The sequence below is a fragment of the Microtus pennsylvanicus genome, chromosome 4 (genome assembly GCF_037038515.1).
Source record: "Microtus pennsylvanicus isolate mMicPen1 chromosome 4, mMicPen1.hap1, whole genome shotgun sequence".
NCBI classification, from domain to species: Eukaryota; Metazoa; Chordata; class Mammalia; order Rodentia; family Cricetidae; genus Microtus; species Microtus pennsylvanicus.
The window spans coordinates 115,874,133-115,889,879 of record NC_134582.1 but is presented as its reverse complement, the minus strand read 5'-3'; the positions used below and the strand labels follow the sequence as shown (position 1 = coordinate 115,889,879).

Below are 15,747 nucleotides of genomic sequence, written 5' to 3'. Positions count from 1 at the left end.
TTTGAAAATGAGAGAAGTTTGAGAATTGGTTAAGTGATAGAGGATTGCTTAGTATGTAAGGGGGCCCTAGTTTCAATTCCCGGAACCCACATAAGAACTATCATCATGGTGGTATAAGTTAGCACAAGGAAGCCAATGTCAGGAGGGTTTCCAGGGCTCCACAGCCAGCCAACCTAATCTAATCTATGAGTCCAGGGCCAATGACAGACCCTTGTCTCACAAAAAAAAAATCAAGGTGGATTATACATAAACAATGATACTAGCATTGTCCCTGGTCTCTACAAGCATCACCCCAGCAATACAACCCTCCCTCTAAATACACACAGGCACACAGACACCCACACAGAAATAAACTGGAAAGAAACTGAATATGGAGCCCAGAAGTTAAATGAAGGCAGATGAAAAAATGAAGAGAGAATGTCCTTAGAGAGACAGGAGGGGGAGGGGTATGCATATATTCCAGAAAAGGTGGAGAATACATAGAATATAATGAGTGTTATTGGAGATTAGATAAAATTACATTGGAAATCAACTAGAAAGGTCACTACCAATTTCATCTAGTCAAGGGGATAATTAACATGTGCACACATGCACATATGTTACCTAAGGGTTTCCTCTCCTAGAATCTACACCAAATGTACATAACAAAATTTTAAAAGATGATTCCTTTGCGAATGTATAAAAGAATCAAGTCTCTCATGTCATAAGTTCTTTGAAATATGTTTTATGCTTAGTACATTATTAGAGTTTTGCAAATTTTGTCTCGTTTACAAACTATTTCCCCTTCTAAGTTTATCTGTCTCCATGACAGTTGACACAACCTAACACGCCATATCCTTTACTATTTTCATTTATAGCTCCTTAAGTATACAGTTGGCCTGCTGTACCTGTATCCTTGGATTCCACCAACTGCGGGTTGAGATATCTGATAAGAGACTGTACTGGATACGTATAGACTTTTTCTTGTTCTCATTCTCTAAACAATGCCTTGGGACAGCTATGCACACAGCATCTCCTTTAGTTCAGGGTATTTGGTGTAGTAGTAGTCATCTAGATGCAGAAAAACAGTGTCAAAAAGTACCTGAATAGGTCCTGTCCAATTGGTATAGTCTAGAAATGACATTAAGTGTGTGTAAGGAGGTGTGGAGGCCACCCCAGAGATGATGCTCTTTTACTAAGGGACATAAGCATCTGTGGATGCTAAGAAGTGCTGACTTTCCTTGACTGGTAAACCAGGTACTTCTAAAACAGGTGCGTTATCTCAAATATGTATAGTGAGCTGGCTTCCCTTATCTTCCTCATAGCCTTGGCAATTAGTTTTGTTCTTCCTAAGTATGAAAGATTAATATACAACATCAAGCTATAGCTTCCTTTACTGTCAGGTGAGACCTCAAATTTAATGGTTATGGGGGTTGGATGCAGGGCCTATTCAGGTGCTTTCTTGTTAGCTACTTGAGAAACACTGTTTTGTAACCCATAACTCACGAACTTACCCCAGAAACCATGAACCAACACTTCCCGTTTATGCATTATAAATACCCCAATCTGTAAGTAGACTACAAGCCCTTGGCAGGTTTTTCCCCAAATAAAATATGTGCTGTGGTTCAGTCCTTTGTCCCATTGTCTCTTTTATCTCCTCTCTGCCCTACACTCCCATCTCTTTTCTTCTAGAACAGCCAGGAAAATATAAGTAAAGTATTAGTCGGAGTTCTAGGAGTCAGTCAGTCCAGCCAAGAAGCAGTCTCTTGAGAGGGGCTGTGGGGTCCCTTGACCTGTACCTGTCAGACGTTCAGGTGGCTTGAGCATGCAATGAAATGGGGGTCAGTGATGTCGCACTGAAACCCCCACTATGGGACCTGACTCTCAGTTAATATCCAATCCCTAGAGATTAACTGAGTTGTGGGGCACCCACGTGTCATCCTCCAAAGGACTGCACGGTTCATGAAGGAATCCTCATGTATTGATAACCTGAAGCAAAGTCAGGAAATACTTTCTCTCTTCCAGTTATTGCAGCATAGCTGAGAACAGTTCAGAGGTGCACCACACTCTGACAGTTCTGCACGCCCATCAGTCCTTCCCTATCTTTCACCAGCATGGGACCTGTGAAAAGGGGGAACTCTGGGTTATAGGCTGCCCCTGCTGCTGCCATTCACTCCTCAATTTCCTTCATAGGAATTATCCCGCTTGCCCCTTTCTTACAAACCTACATCCTTCCCACCAGGCTGCCGTAGTCAGATTGCCCTGGGGAATGCTAGCTCTTGGAGAATGTTCACGGCATCTGAGGTTATTTAATAGCATGCACAACTGCTTTCTTATCTAGCAAGAGGTATCATTTATTTCTATACGCATCCTTCTAATTTTAGCAGCAAAGTTTGTTCATGCCTCTTTGGGAAACACCCCTGCTGGGCAGGTGGAAATATAAGTACACATGCCTTGTTTACAGTGAGGTATAAAATGTGTGCACACAATTCTTTCACGGATATAAGATGTAGCTGTGTCATTTCAGATAACAGTTTAGATGTTATTGCAGGCTTTGTGCATATCTAGAAAATCACATTAAGGAAATCCACCCATTTCTAAAAATAAGCATTTGAGCTTAGCTTTGGCTTGAAGGACACTGGGGTGGAGTGGGAGAGTAATAAATTCATTTCCGTTTGTTATTCTCAATTAGCTGTAATTTCCCATCCATAAGCATCAAAGTATGAATAGGAGATGACCAAGGAAGCAATTTCTTATTTTTTAGAAGTTGGGTTGAACTACAGTATAGAAGGGAAGTTCCCTTCAGGACAGCACGTTAAAATCCTGAGGTGCTAAGTGTTTGGAGCTGGGTCTTTCCTTCTGGTTTTCTCCAGTATTTAATTAAAAGCAGGCCTTAATACCTAAAGAATCTATTTCATGCCTCCCTTTTTTTGAAAATGAGACTCATTTTAGATCTGTCAGATATGAATCTGGTATTCTGTTTCTATTCACATTCCTTTACGAATTAGTTTGATACCTTTATTAATTCTTTACAGACATCAAGCAGTGGTCTCTGGTGAACCCTACAGTGTGATGCTCAGCTTAAATCTTAGTGGACTCAATTGGCTTCAAAGTGTGAATTGCTGCTGGGTTGACTGGAACATAATTTGTAGCTGGCATCCTTCAGGGAGAAGTTTTAAAAGCAGAAAACCACATTTAAAAGGTCTTTATGGAAAAATATTGACTTCCTGGGGTGTTTTATGGCCCCAACTTTCTAGAACTTTTCTCTTTCATGAGAAGATAGCATATTTGTTAATTGTTCTCCAGTAACCTATGCGATATTTTTAAGTAAACAAGTTGTAATTTGTTTCTATATATGAACTCTATATTATTGGAAACAAACCAATTATTAACAAATAATTGAAGCACATAAATTCACAGTTATTTTAATATGAAGTTTTTTCCTTTATGTGGCCTAAAGGAAGACAGACTATGGAGAATGTGCACCACACAAGTTGGGTAACTTTTTATAAAGCATATTTATAAGAAATCAGTAAACATTTTAGAGAATGCATTCATTTTTTTTCCTAAAGACTACTTAAGCATCAAAGTTGGGTAAGAACAAGGCTAGATACAACATTCCATAGATATTTAAATGCATATATTTTTAATTTAATCCATTTTAATACGATTTAAATGTACCTTTATTGAAAAACATGATGAAACAGATATACTAAAATATTTAACTTAGATGTGGTTAGGAATGTAGGAAAAGATTAAATATCTTATGCATACACACAATTCAAACTATTATTAGTATTTTTGCATGCAGTAATACATTAAAAATGTAACATTTTCCTCATATTTTTACATCCCTTGGTTGGTTGTTTTCTAGTAGCTACTATGTTAAATATATTAATGAACACTTTTGAAGTCTGAAATCTTTAGCCAGTAGAAAATCCAATTAAAAATAGATTACCAGATCCCCTTTCCAGTGCTTACATGTGTGAATGAGTTTCACCTCTAAACCATCTATGATGGAAGTCCTATCATTTCTGTAGCACAGTGATAGTCCCCGTGGAGAAGCTGAGGAACACAGATACAATGGCTCTGCTATTCATCAGCCTGGAATTTGAAATCTTATTGCCAACGCCTCACTCTGAACTCAGTACACGAGCTCTCTACATTTTTGACCTGAGCCGTTTCTCCTCAGGCCTAAACACTCACCCTTGGCAACACCCTGAATGCCTGACATCACGGAAGAGTTAATTCTGTAGAAGGGCAGCAGGCAGGGGCTTCATTTTGCTTCCAATGCAGACAGCAATGGTGCATTTCCTTGAACTGCTCAGAACTGATTGTGTCTCTGGTAGATAACTTTCAGATTTAAAACTGATCCTGCTACATGAACACTAGCTTTATTGTTCATTTGTTTCAGAATCAGACTTACGAAAACCCGATTTCATAAGTAATATATCAATACTGACTTGAATGACAGAAAGATTTAAGGAGGCACGCCTCACCACTTATAAATTATCCGTATCACGTGACTCTACATGACACAAATGGAATAAACGTTCAACATAGGAATTTGTCAGATGAGCATGGGTTGTTCGAGACAGGCACATTAACCAATGCTGGGCCTCCTTCATTGCCAACAGATGATCTAACATTCATATATAATATATATTTTACATTTTAAATTTTTTCTGCAAATATTCAGAATCAAAGGCAGAATGAATGTAATGTATTTATGTGTATGAGTATGCATCAAACTAGAAACTGTACATCTTTCATCCTGTGAGCGACTCTATCTCCTTTTATTTTTTCCCAGCAGGCTCTGCCCTAGAGCCTAGGGTCCAAAATGATGTAGGAAGATTTTTGTCTAAGTTTTTCTACAATACTCAAAATCAAAGGTTGAATTAATATAAACTATTTACTTATATTTTGTGTGTGTGTGTGTGTGTGTGTGTGTGTGTGTGTATCAGAGAGCAGTAAGGAGGTCAGATGGTTGTAATCCACTATATAGATTCTGGGAACTGAACTCAGGTCTTCTGCAAGTTTTGTTAACTATGGAGCCATTTCTCTGCCCTATAGACTCACTTTTTATGACCATATTTAATTTATAGCCATCACTGTGTAAAAGAGGAAGCCTGCCAGAACTGATCCAAGGCATTCCTATAGACAGTGTTGGAATCAGAGGCTCCCATAATGTTGTGACATGAAAGACAGGGTTCCATAGTTTTAAACCATCAATAGCTTAGCAACAACATTGGAAGCTTATGTGAATCAGACTAGAATACTGTTATATCATTCATCTTATGAATACCCCTCTCGTGTTTCATGGCAGGCTTTGTCCTAGAGACTAGGGTCTGAAATGTCTAGGGTACGCCCTCTGCTTTCCAGGAATTTGCAAGCTAGATGGTGAGAAGTAAACAAATTAGGAAAATTCAGTGTGAGGAGTCTTGTCCTTGCAGGAGGCGCATAATGAAGACAGTACCTCTGGCCAGAGCTGGCAGAGGAGCAAAATGATGCAATCTGTGCAGGAGAACATTTGGCAGTTTATTTCTGAGCTTTGAAAAATGCACACACCCAGGAATTTTTCTAAGAATGGGTCCTGCTGAATTAGGATGGAATGAGCATGAGAATCTTTAATGAGGCTGTCATTGTGTCATGCATATAAGTGCAAAGTATTTTCAACAGCTCCTCTCAACCGGAGAGAAACTAGTATATGGACTGTGCACCATGTTTGATGGATTATTACAAAAATTTGAAAACTTTTCTATGAATATTAAAAACTATTGGGGAATGCAGAGATCACTCAGGAGTTGAGAATACTCGTTGCTCTTAAAGAGGGCAGCAGCTCATGTTAAGTGGCTGGCAACTGCTTGTAACTCCAGTTCCGGGGGGCTTGGCATCCTCTTCTAGCCATCCCAGCAAGTGCATGCATGTGTGTGCCTACACACACACACACACACACAAACACACACACACGCAGAGTGCACTTTCATACAAGTGCATAGTGTTTTATAAAAAGCTATGAAAAATTCACATCACTTAATAAACAATGGAAAAGAGAATATAAAAACATATAAATCATTTACCAAATTAGTTTTCTTATTGTTAATGTTTGAGGGTTTGCAAAATATAAAATTAGATGTAAATATACAAAAATACTAACAGAATTTATCCCTCTTTGTGCAGTTGATAGTATTACTCCTTTGCATTTGTATATTTGTATTTGTGTATTTGTAATATTATGTCATTAACCATCAGAAAGCAGAATTTGGTGACAACAAAGTACTGTCTTGGAGAGAGTGTCTAGGTGTGTGTTATTACGGTTACTTTTTGTTTGTGTTTTAGTTTTGCGCATTTTGTTGATTATAGCCTGATTTGATCTCTTTCTAGATTCTCCCAGCTGGGCTTATTTCTCTCTTTACTCTGAAGTATTGTTTCCAGTCTTGTCTTTAGGGCTGTTTGCTGGAGATGAATTTGTTTACACTGTTTGTATCATGGCAAGTGTTTCTTTCTCTTTTCGCTGTGGTGAATCGTTTTACCAGGTACAGTAGTCTAGGTTAGAGGTCACGGTCTTTTAGAGATTGTAGTGCATTGCTCCAAGATCTTCTGGCTTTACAAGTTTTCATTGATATTTTGATGGATTTTTTTCATATACATATATGACTTGCTTTTTCTCTTGCAGCTTTCAATACTTTTCCTTTGTTCTGTATATTTAGTAATATGCTGTGGGGAGTTTCTTTTATGGGCTTCAGTTGGGTTTCTGTGACTCTTGTATCTGTATAGGTATGCCTTTTCTCATTTGGGGCAAGGTTTCTTCTATATCTTTTTGAAGAGCTGAACTATGCCATTGGCCTAGGATTCTTAGTCCTCTTCTATGTCTATAATCTGAAGATTTTGTCTTTTCACGGTGTCCCACATTTCCTGCATCTTCCTTTTCAGAACTCTAATGCTTTCTACATTCTTGGCCTGTGTTGTCTCATTTCTGTACTTTATCTTTCAATACTCTTAGTGGTCAGTCAAGTTTTTGTGTCTTCTTTAAACTCCTTGAATTCTTTGATAAAGTTTATGACCTTTTTATTTTAAATTCTGTGTCCTAGGGTTCTTCTAGAGAACATTCCTACAAGACTCCTGGGATTGATGAAAGATAGGCTGTCTTGGCTACTTGTATGTTTTATGTGATGTAAAAATGGGAATGTCAACTTCTTTCTTTTGTTGTGTGTCTGATGTGAGTCTGTTCATCCCCCACCCCAAGATTGGTCCAGTGACTGGATCTAGGTGAGGTAAAGTGGGTGCATGTATTTGTGACTGGCCTAGGCAAAAATGGCTCCAGAACAATAGGCCTGTAGCTAGGACTTTGGGTATAGAAATGGTGGCATATGTAAGAAAGGTGGAGGGTGGGAAAAGAAGAGAGATACTTTCCAGGCAAAGCGGTCTTTTGTTATTGTTGCTTTGTTATTTTGAGACAGGGTTTCTCTGTGCAGTTCTGGAACTCACTCTATAGACCATAGTGGCCTCAATCTCAAGGATTCTCCTGCCTCTGCCTTCTGAGTTCTGGAATTAAAGGTATGTGCCACCATCACCTGGTCTGCAAAGGAGACCTTTGAACAACAACAAAAAAACTGGAGAGGGAAGGAGAGAGAAAGAAAGGGGGAATGGAGGAATGGAGAGAGATTGAGAAAGAGTAGTTAGTTTAAGAAAGAGAGGAACATGTAAAATAGGAATGGTGAGTCGTGGAGGAGGGGGCAACAGCCATATTGACAAATTGAAGGCCCAAATCAGAAGCATGAGATGCTGAAGATAAGTGTGGTCCATCTGATTGCAGCCTGAGTTAGCTTGATGCAGTTCCTGTTTTAACAGCAAGTGAAAGATACCCAGTTCCCCACATGATTCTAAACCAGAGAACAGCATTGGGGAGCTGAAACTAAGCCTCAGTTAATCCTGTTGTTTAGGTGGCAACCCATCTAAGAGAAGGCTAAGGAGGGACTTGAACTTGTCTTCCTACATCAAGGCCGTACGTTGTGCCACTCCACTCTGCTGTCTCTTTGCCATCCCGCCCTCTGTGAATAATTCTACACCTGCACCACAAAGCGGCAAGGAGAAATGAGAGGGGGAAGTCTAATCTACTTAATAACATTGTCAACAGAAGGCCTTATCTTGCTGGCACGAATTCGACTTAATACAGAAAGGAATTCAGAACTCCCTGCAAATCCCACAACCTTTCCCTCACATGTATTTTCAGTCTCCATGAGAGTTGCTACATAGGCCAGTTCATAAAAAGCAACATAAAAATAATGTTTTATTTTAACCATCCTTCCTTTTTTTTAACATCTTTGTGCTCATAAAATGGCTTCCACACTCACTTTCCCTTGCCAATTTAATATGTTTTATTGTTTAGTATGCTTTTTGATACCTCTTTTCATTTTTAAATTAAAACATACTTTCTCTGAAAAAACTTAGCTGATTATTACATTTTCAGTACCAAGAGTTCACCATGCCAAAATTACAGCAATCATTGTCATTGAGATTGGACTAAATACACTAAATTGAGCTGTCTGTCAGAGGTTTCTTAAATTTATTTGAACAGCAGAATTGTAAGCGCACGATAAAACAGCTTACTGCAGTGTAAACAGTCTTTCCATGTGCTGCGTGCAGGACACGTTTATTTAATGCATTACACTCGCCCATCATTGCTACTTTTCGGTGTATACTTTTATGGTAACAAACAGTTAAAATAAGCAGAGCTGTCATATTAAAATCAAATAGAAGGCTAGGCACTCTTCTTCCTTTCTGAAAAAATATGGTATGATATTTCTCATCTCATACTTAAATACTATCAGACCACACTATTGATTAAAGATTCTCAATCCCCAATATTGACTTGTGAATCGATTCCGACCCATATAATTCACCTCTGGTCTGCACTGTGAGTATCTCCTTTCTGTGTTTTTCTCATCATAAGCAACATGGGATGAGAGGTCTTTTCACGCTGGGGTGACGGCTCAGTGATGGGCAAGAGTGGGAACCTGGGTTTGGATCCCTACCACTTAGATGAAGCAGGATGAACATCTGCAATCCTAGTGCTCCTGCTGTGAGATGGGAGGAAGAGACAGGAGAATCTCTGGAAGGTTGAAGGCCAGTTAGCCTGACATATGCAGAAGTGCACAGCACCATCATCCTGTCTACAAATACTGGAGGCAGTCCTCTGAGCACCAGGTATGTACTGTGGCACATGGATATAGCCACACATACATACAGACCTATACCATATGAGCAGACACAAGGAACACACACACACACACACATGTGCATGCACACACAAAGAAATAGCTATTTTGCTGTGCTAAAACTGCTAGAGAGTTTTTGCGTTAATAATTAACACTAATAATCCTGACTTCTTTTAGAATTAACTATCCAACAGCCTAACCAATGAATGGGTCAAGGATATAAACAGCTTTCATAGGATGAAGTACGATGGCCAATACACACATAACAAAGTAGCCAACAATACCAGCCACCAGCTACACGCAAATAAAAGCTACACTGACATTCCAGTTCACACCAGTCAGAAAGCTGGTTATCAAGAAAATTCCTAATGACAAAGACTGGCAAAACTGTGGGCAAACTGAAACTCTTACACACTATTGGAAGGGATGCAAACTAGTCGAGCCGCTATGGAAGTTAGTATGGCGGTTCCATAAACAAAAACAAACAAAATTAACACACTACAACAAAACCCTGGCATAATTCAAAATAAATCGTTTCATCGTTTTAAAGTTAGTAATTTAAGCAATGGCCAAACTGTCTAAAATCGCAAGTGTAAACAGTGAATTCTACAGGAACATCACATGTGCTTTTTAGGGCCCAAAGTGGTGTAGATGACGCTGTGCTGATGGCTGATGTGGAAACGATGTATTTCTTATGTGCCAGCTCTGTTTCTGGGTTGTCTCATTTATCCTCTTCGAATCCTTCCACAAAGCGTTGTCTATTGTCGGTTTAAAACAGCAGCCCTGTCACTAGGAGTGTTTGACTCCTCCTCGCAGACCACAGACAGGGCCATGGGAGAGTCATATTTCATCCGGGTCTGAGATAGTGGTTCTCAACCTTCCTAATGCTGGGCCCCTTTAATACAGTTCCTCATATTATGGTGACCCTCCTCACACACACACCATAAAATTACTTTGTTGCTACTTCATAACTATAATTTTGCTACAGCTATTAAGTGGAAAGCAAATAACTGAAATGCAGAATATCTGATATGCGATTCCTGTGAAAAGGTCATTCGAGCACCAAAGGGATCATAATCCACAAGCTGAGAACTGCTGTTCTAAGTGCTGGGTTGGGTTAAATTGTTATTGTACCCGAGGTATAAGGACCTAAAGTTGAAAAGAATAATATCCTATCAACCCAGCCAAAGCTCCAGAAGATATGAAAAGGATGGGCACATATTAATTTGTGATATCTACTAATCCACTAGTATCATCCTCAGAGAGTCCAAATTTTAGGCTTGTTTTTCAATCTGGACCCAAATTCCAGATTCAGGGTAAGTACTGGTAAGATTTTACTTAGTGGGGGGGGGGGGGGAGGACCTTTCATCCAAGTATTTCGACTGAAGAATATGCAAAAATCAAAGCAAGTTTTCCTATTTTTGCCATCCTTTATGTCCAAAATTCCTGGGATAGTATAAGGAAAAATACATTTAGAAACTAACAGGAGAAAATTACCTTTCTTCAATCATCTCTGTATATGGTACATATAAAAATTTGCTAAGAGCCTCTCTCCTTTTCACTAAGAGAAAAATATCCTGTGATTCCAACTTAACTTGTAAATGATTCTGAAAAATAAATAAATAATAAATGCGGAATCATGTTGTGAATATTTTATATGTTAATTAAATTTAAGTTGCTGATGAAATTGATTGCATGCATACAAGCTCACGGATTACATTCCATTAAATCACATTGGTAAAACACAACATGTATAGTAACCAAAAGGGGGCAACCTGCTTAGTGACTCGCCGCAGCTGACCACCAGAACAAAAGTGAGTAGTTTTAGTTATGGCCGCAAGCATTGCTTTGCACTGTGTTTCTTTCCTTTCCAGGCTGTTAACTGAGTATCACTGGCATTCGCTAAACACCTTTTGAAACTACTGTTTACCTAGCCACTCCCCATTTTTAAATGGATATTGTGATTGCTGCAATTTCCCCTACTTATCATAATTCAATACTGGAAGTGCACATGGCCTTAATCACACTAAGCAATATTTCAGTAGGATGGGTCCTCAGAGGTGGACTTCCACATCACCATGCTGTTTTCTCAGGAATTCTGTCAACTGCAGTGATCTTTGTAGTGCTATATCAGGTCATTTCTTGTCATTTTGACTACCATTAAAAATGTCATTCTGTATCTGGATTACTTTTTTCACTGTGAGAAAGTTACACACACATACACACATGCTACAATACAAGGTCACGGATTACATTCCATTAAATAACATTGGTAAAATGCAACATGTATAGTAACCAAAAGGGGGAAACTTGCACACATACAATATGATACAACTGCTGGGATACTTTATGTTAATAGCTAACACTAACAATCCTGTCTCCTTTTAAAATTAGTTCTCTAGCAAACTAACCAGTAACTGGGCCAGGGATATGAATAATTTTCGTAAAATAAAGGGAAACTGCACCCTTGAAATCTCAAAAAATAAAAATTGTGTGGTCACCTATACAACACCTGCACAAAGACACCATAAGCTGACATATCAACGTGATAGGAGAAATCTTAAATAAAGCCTCACCCCTAGATGAAGAGCTCCAGGTAATTAATGGCGGCTGACAGAAGCAGAATTAGTCTTCTCGAAGGACAAGTCCACTGTTCGCTTCAAGTTTTCCAGTCTCCAGCCATGAGCCCAACACAAATACATCTGAGCAACGCTGTTGTGGCTCATCTTGGTTTTCAACTTGAATATGTCTGTAATCAACAAAGACACGTGTGGCTGGCCATACTTGTGAGGGATTTCCTTGACTGGATAATTTGAGATGAGAGGACCCACCATAAATATGGGCTACACATTTTTGTGGCAACTCACATAAAGGACACAGAAGAAAGGAGTTCTTGCTGTTTGCCTGCTTGGCCCTCACTCTTCCTGGCAAGTTCACGTGTCCTGCTTCTGCAACATTCCTTTGCCTGTGATAGGACCTACTTCTCTGGATTCCAACAATGACAGACAATGAGCAGCTCTCTAGGACCTGGACTCCAGGAGCAGAATGGGACTGCTAAGATATGAACTGAACAACTACTGGCTAATACAACACCAAACAGAGCCATCAGGCTATGTATGTGTGCATACATATATGTGCATATATACATACATGTTTATGTGTGTATATACACACATACACATTACACACATACATATAGATACATTTATATATATATAGCAGTAGAGGGGGACATGACACAAGAGAAGCTGGAGAGAAAGGAGGCAAAAGAAATTATATGAAATTCTCAAAAAAATTAAAAATTAATGTGTCAAAATTTTACTATGCTGGTTCTAATACTTCTCTACTTTAACATTAATTGTAGTATTTTTATTTTGCTTAGACATTTTTATTTCTATTTAGTAAATGACTGATCAAATACGTTGGTCATTAAACTGTGCAGTTAATACTGGTTACATTTTCTTGGTTACCGGCTATACTCATTTAATCCAGTTCCTAATTTAATCCCTAATTTAGCTCAGGACATGTGCATACTAACTTATTCAAATTTGGATCTGTGTTATTTCCTGTGTCTTCAAGAGTTCTTAGAAATCCAAACTCGATTAAGATGGGTGGTAACTAACCAACCCTTTATTTTTGATAACAGAGCAGTGCCCCCTGGAATTGGTTATTTTGTCTTCATTTCCCACTGGAATAGCCTTTAATGGCAGGCTGAATTTCTCTTCTTCATGAGTGATACATAGCCTAGTAAAAGTCATTCTGTAATTCTTATCTCCATGGAAGGAAGGAAGGAAGGAAGAAAGGAAGGAAGGAAGAAAGGAAGGAAGGAAGGAAGGAAGGAAGGAAGGAAGGAAGGAAGGAAGGAAGGAAGGAAGGAATAATGGGTGAATGAATGGATGATCGGAAACCTGAGTAGAAGGATGGATTTTGGTGTTGATAATAAGGCTTAATGGCATTTGACTTACTAAGCACTGTGCAATCACTGTCATAAATATTAACTTTCTGATTCATGACATTTCCTATTTCTAACCAGATTTATACACTTATAAGGGTCCGAAATTCACCTCTTAAGACACAGGTTTTGAAATTCCCAGAAATCCACAAGGATGACCCCAGCTAAGACCCCTAACAATAGTGGAGAGGGTGCCTAATCTGGCCTTCTCTGGTAATCAGATTGGTGACTACTCTAACTGTCATCACAGAAAGTTCATCCAGTAACTGATGGAAGCAGATGAAGAAATCTGCATCCAAGCACAAGTCTAGCTAAGGGAATCCCATCAAAGAGAAAGAGGAGGAATTATATGAGCAAGGGGCAGGGGTCCAGATCATAATGATGAGGCCCACAGAGACAACCGACTCTAATTTGTGGGAGTTCATGGACTCTAGACTGACAGTTGTGGACCCTGCATGAGACTGAACCAGACACTCTGCACGTGGGCAAGAGTTTTGTAGCCTGGTCTGTTTGTGGGACCTCTCTGACAGTGGGGACCAGGCTATATCCCTAGTGCCTGAGCTGGCTTTTTGAAGCCCATTCCATATGGTGGGAGGCCTTGCTCAACCTTCGTGTGTGTGTGTGTGTGTGTGTAGGACTTGGTCCTGCCTCAACTGAATGTGCCAGGTTTAGTTGACTCCCCATAGGAGGCCTTACACTTTCTGAAGAGTCGATAGGGGTAGATCGGGGAGAGAAGGGGGAGCAAGAGAGAACTGTGGATAATAAGTAAAATGAATAAAAAAAAAGTATAAAAAAGATACAAGAGGTTAATTGTCAAACTTCTACCTCCTTCCCATGTTGTAGATGAAGGCTGCACTGCCCACCAACAACCATGAGACAGATATTTGTGCACACTGCACAGTCAACCCTACCTTGGTGAAAAAAACATTTCTTACTCCAGATCTGAGCAGTCCTGCTCTATGATCACAATCTAGTTTCTTCCCTATGCCAACTTCCCTTTGTTATCAGGAAAAAAGTATAACCTTCCTCATGAAGGTCCTATGAGGGGAAAATAGGACAGAGCTGGGTAGCTGGCTCGAGGAGCTCTTATCCACTAACACCAGCACCATTTTAGCCTTGATCAGATATTATCATTTCATTTACCATTTATCCTCTGTGGAATCAGACATGTTTTAGAAAATAATTTGTTTCAAACCTACATGGGTAAATTTCCCAATGCTCTTCTAGTTTATACTGTATTATTGCACATGAAGACAATCCCTCCAAGATCATTGATGTTATCATTGGAAAACCCAAAGGTCTACAGAACACAAGGCAATCGTCATGGGTCTCCCTACAGTTGAAATTCTTGCATCCTTCTTGTTATCACCACCAGAGACCATGGACAATTTTTGTTCTTTCTTTTTTCATCTCCACCAATGACAATCAACCACCCAACTCTTCTGCTTAGGAAAGACTTTCTTTTCTCTCTAGTTCTCTTAGTTCAGAAAATTCCTCAGAGTCATTGGGGAGAATGCAATTTCCTCTAGACATTTTTCTCTTCATTCATATGTTTTATATTCTTCATTCGACTGCTACTGTGATTACAGCATCCAATCAGTTTACCCCTTAAATTGTCCTTCCAATCCTCCATCTCTCCATCCCTCTCCTTTTGTCATGTGTGACCTTTTTTCTTGGCAAAATCCTACCCACCTTTCAAACTGTGGTTCCTCCAGCAGGGCCTCAAATGGTCTTTCCTGTTCCCTCCAGCCGTTCCAGCACAAATTAATTGCTTCCTCTTTTATAAATCCCCAGTATTTTATATACTTCTCCATTTATTCAAAACATTCCTTCTATTACAGTTGTGTATGAAATGTCTGTCTTGCCTAATGTCTTGTTTATCTTTGGGTGACCCATTGTACCTAGCAGAATATCTGTGTGTCATTTAACTGTTTTAGACCTTCTGTTCTTTCTTTAAAAAAGAAAGTAAATTAAAATGCACGGTGTTAAAGTACAATAGACTTTCAAGTCAGGCCTAGTGGCATAGGCCTGTAGTTCCAGCTAGCCTGGAAACCTACTAAGATTCTGTCTCAAAATTTAAAAAAAAAAAAGGAAAAGTTTAGAGAGCTTGAAAAGAATCAAAGGGGACCCTAACTGTCCCAGCCTGTGAGTGGCCTTAGCAGTCAAAGGCTGTGATGATAGTTAAGAAATCAAATGATAGCCGGGCGGTGGTGGCGCATGCCTTTAATCCCAGCACTCGGGAGGCAGAGGCAGGCGGATCTCTGTGAGTTCGAGACCAGCCTGGTCTACAAGAGCTAGTTCCAGGACAGGCTCCAAAACCATAGAGAAACCCTGTCTCGAAAAACCAAAAAAAAAAAAAAAAAAAGAAAGAAATCAAATGATAGCTCCCAAGACATAGGGGTGGGATAGGGGCAAGCTTTAACAGAAAATTCAGAAGGACTCTGAAATCTGGAAAAAAAAGTGTGCCTGTATTTAATCCAAAGAGTGAGGAGAAGAAGGCCATCATGAATGCTTGCTGAGTTCGCAGGCCACTGAGGCTCTACTCAATAGTTATGGTTGCCTCTGGACCTGAGAGAGTTCAAATTCTGTATTGACTAA

At 39.4% G+C, this 15,747-nt stretch overlaps 1 protein-coding gene across 6 annotated transcripts in view; it reads right to left on the bottom strand.

Annotated features, from left to right (window-relative positions):
- Positions 1-15,747, bottom strand: part of Chrm3 (cholinergic receptor muscarinic 3) — a 447,113-nt gene that overhangs the window by 386,649 nt on the left and 44,717 nt on the right. The window contains exon 1 of one of the 6 annotated variants that reach the window (XM_075970224.1): positions 11,774-11,839. The exons of the other annotated variants lie outside the window; for them this stretch is intronic. The gene's annotated coding sequence lies outside the window, so the exon portion shown is untranslated. Of the gene's footprint in view, positions 1-11,773; positions 11,840-15,747 lie in introns of those variants that run through there. 6 annotated transcript variants of the gene reach the window in all.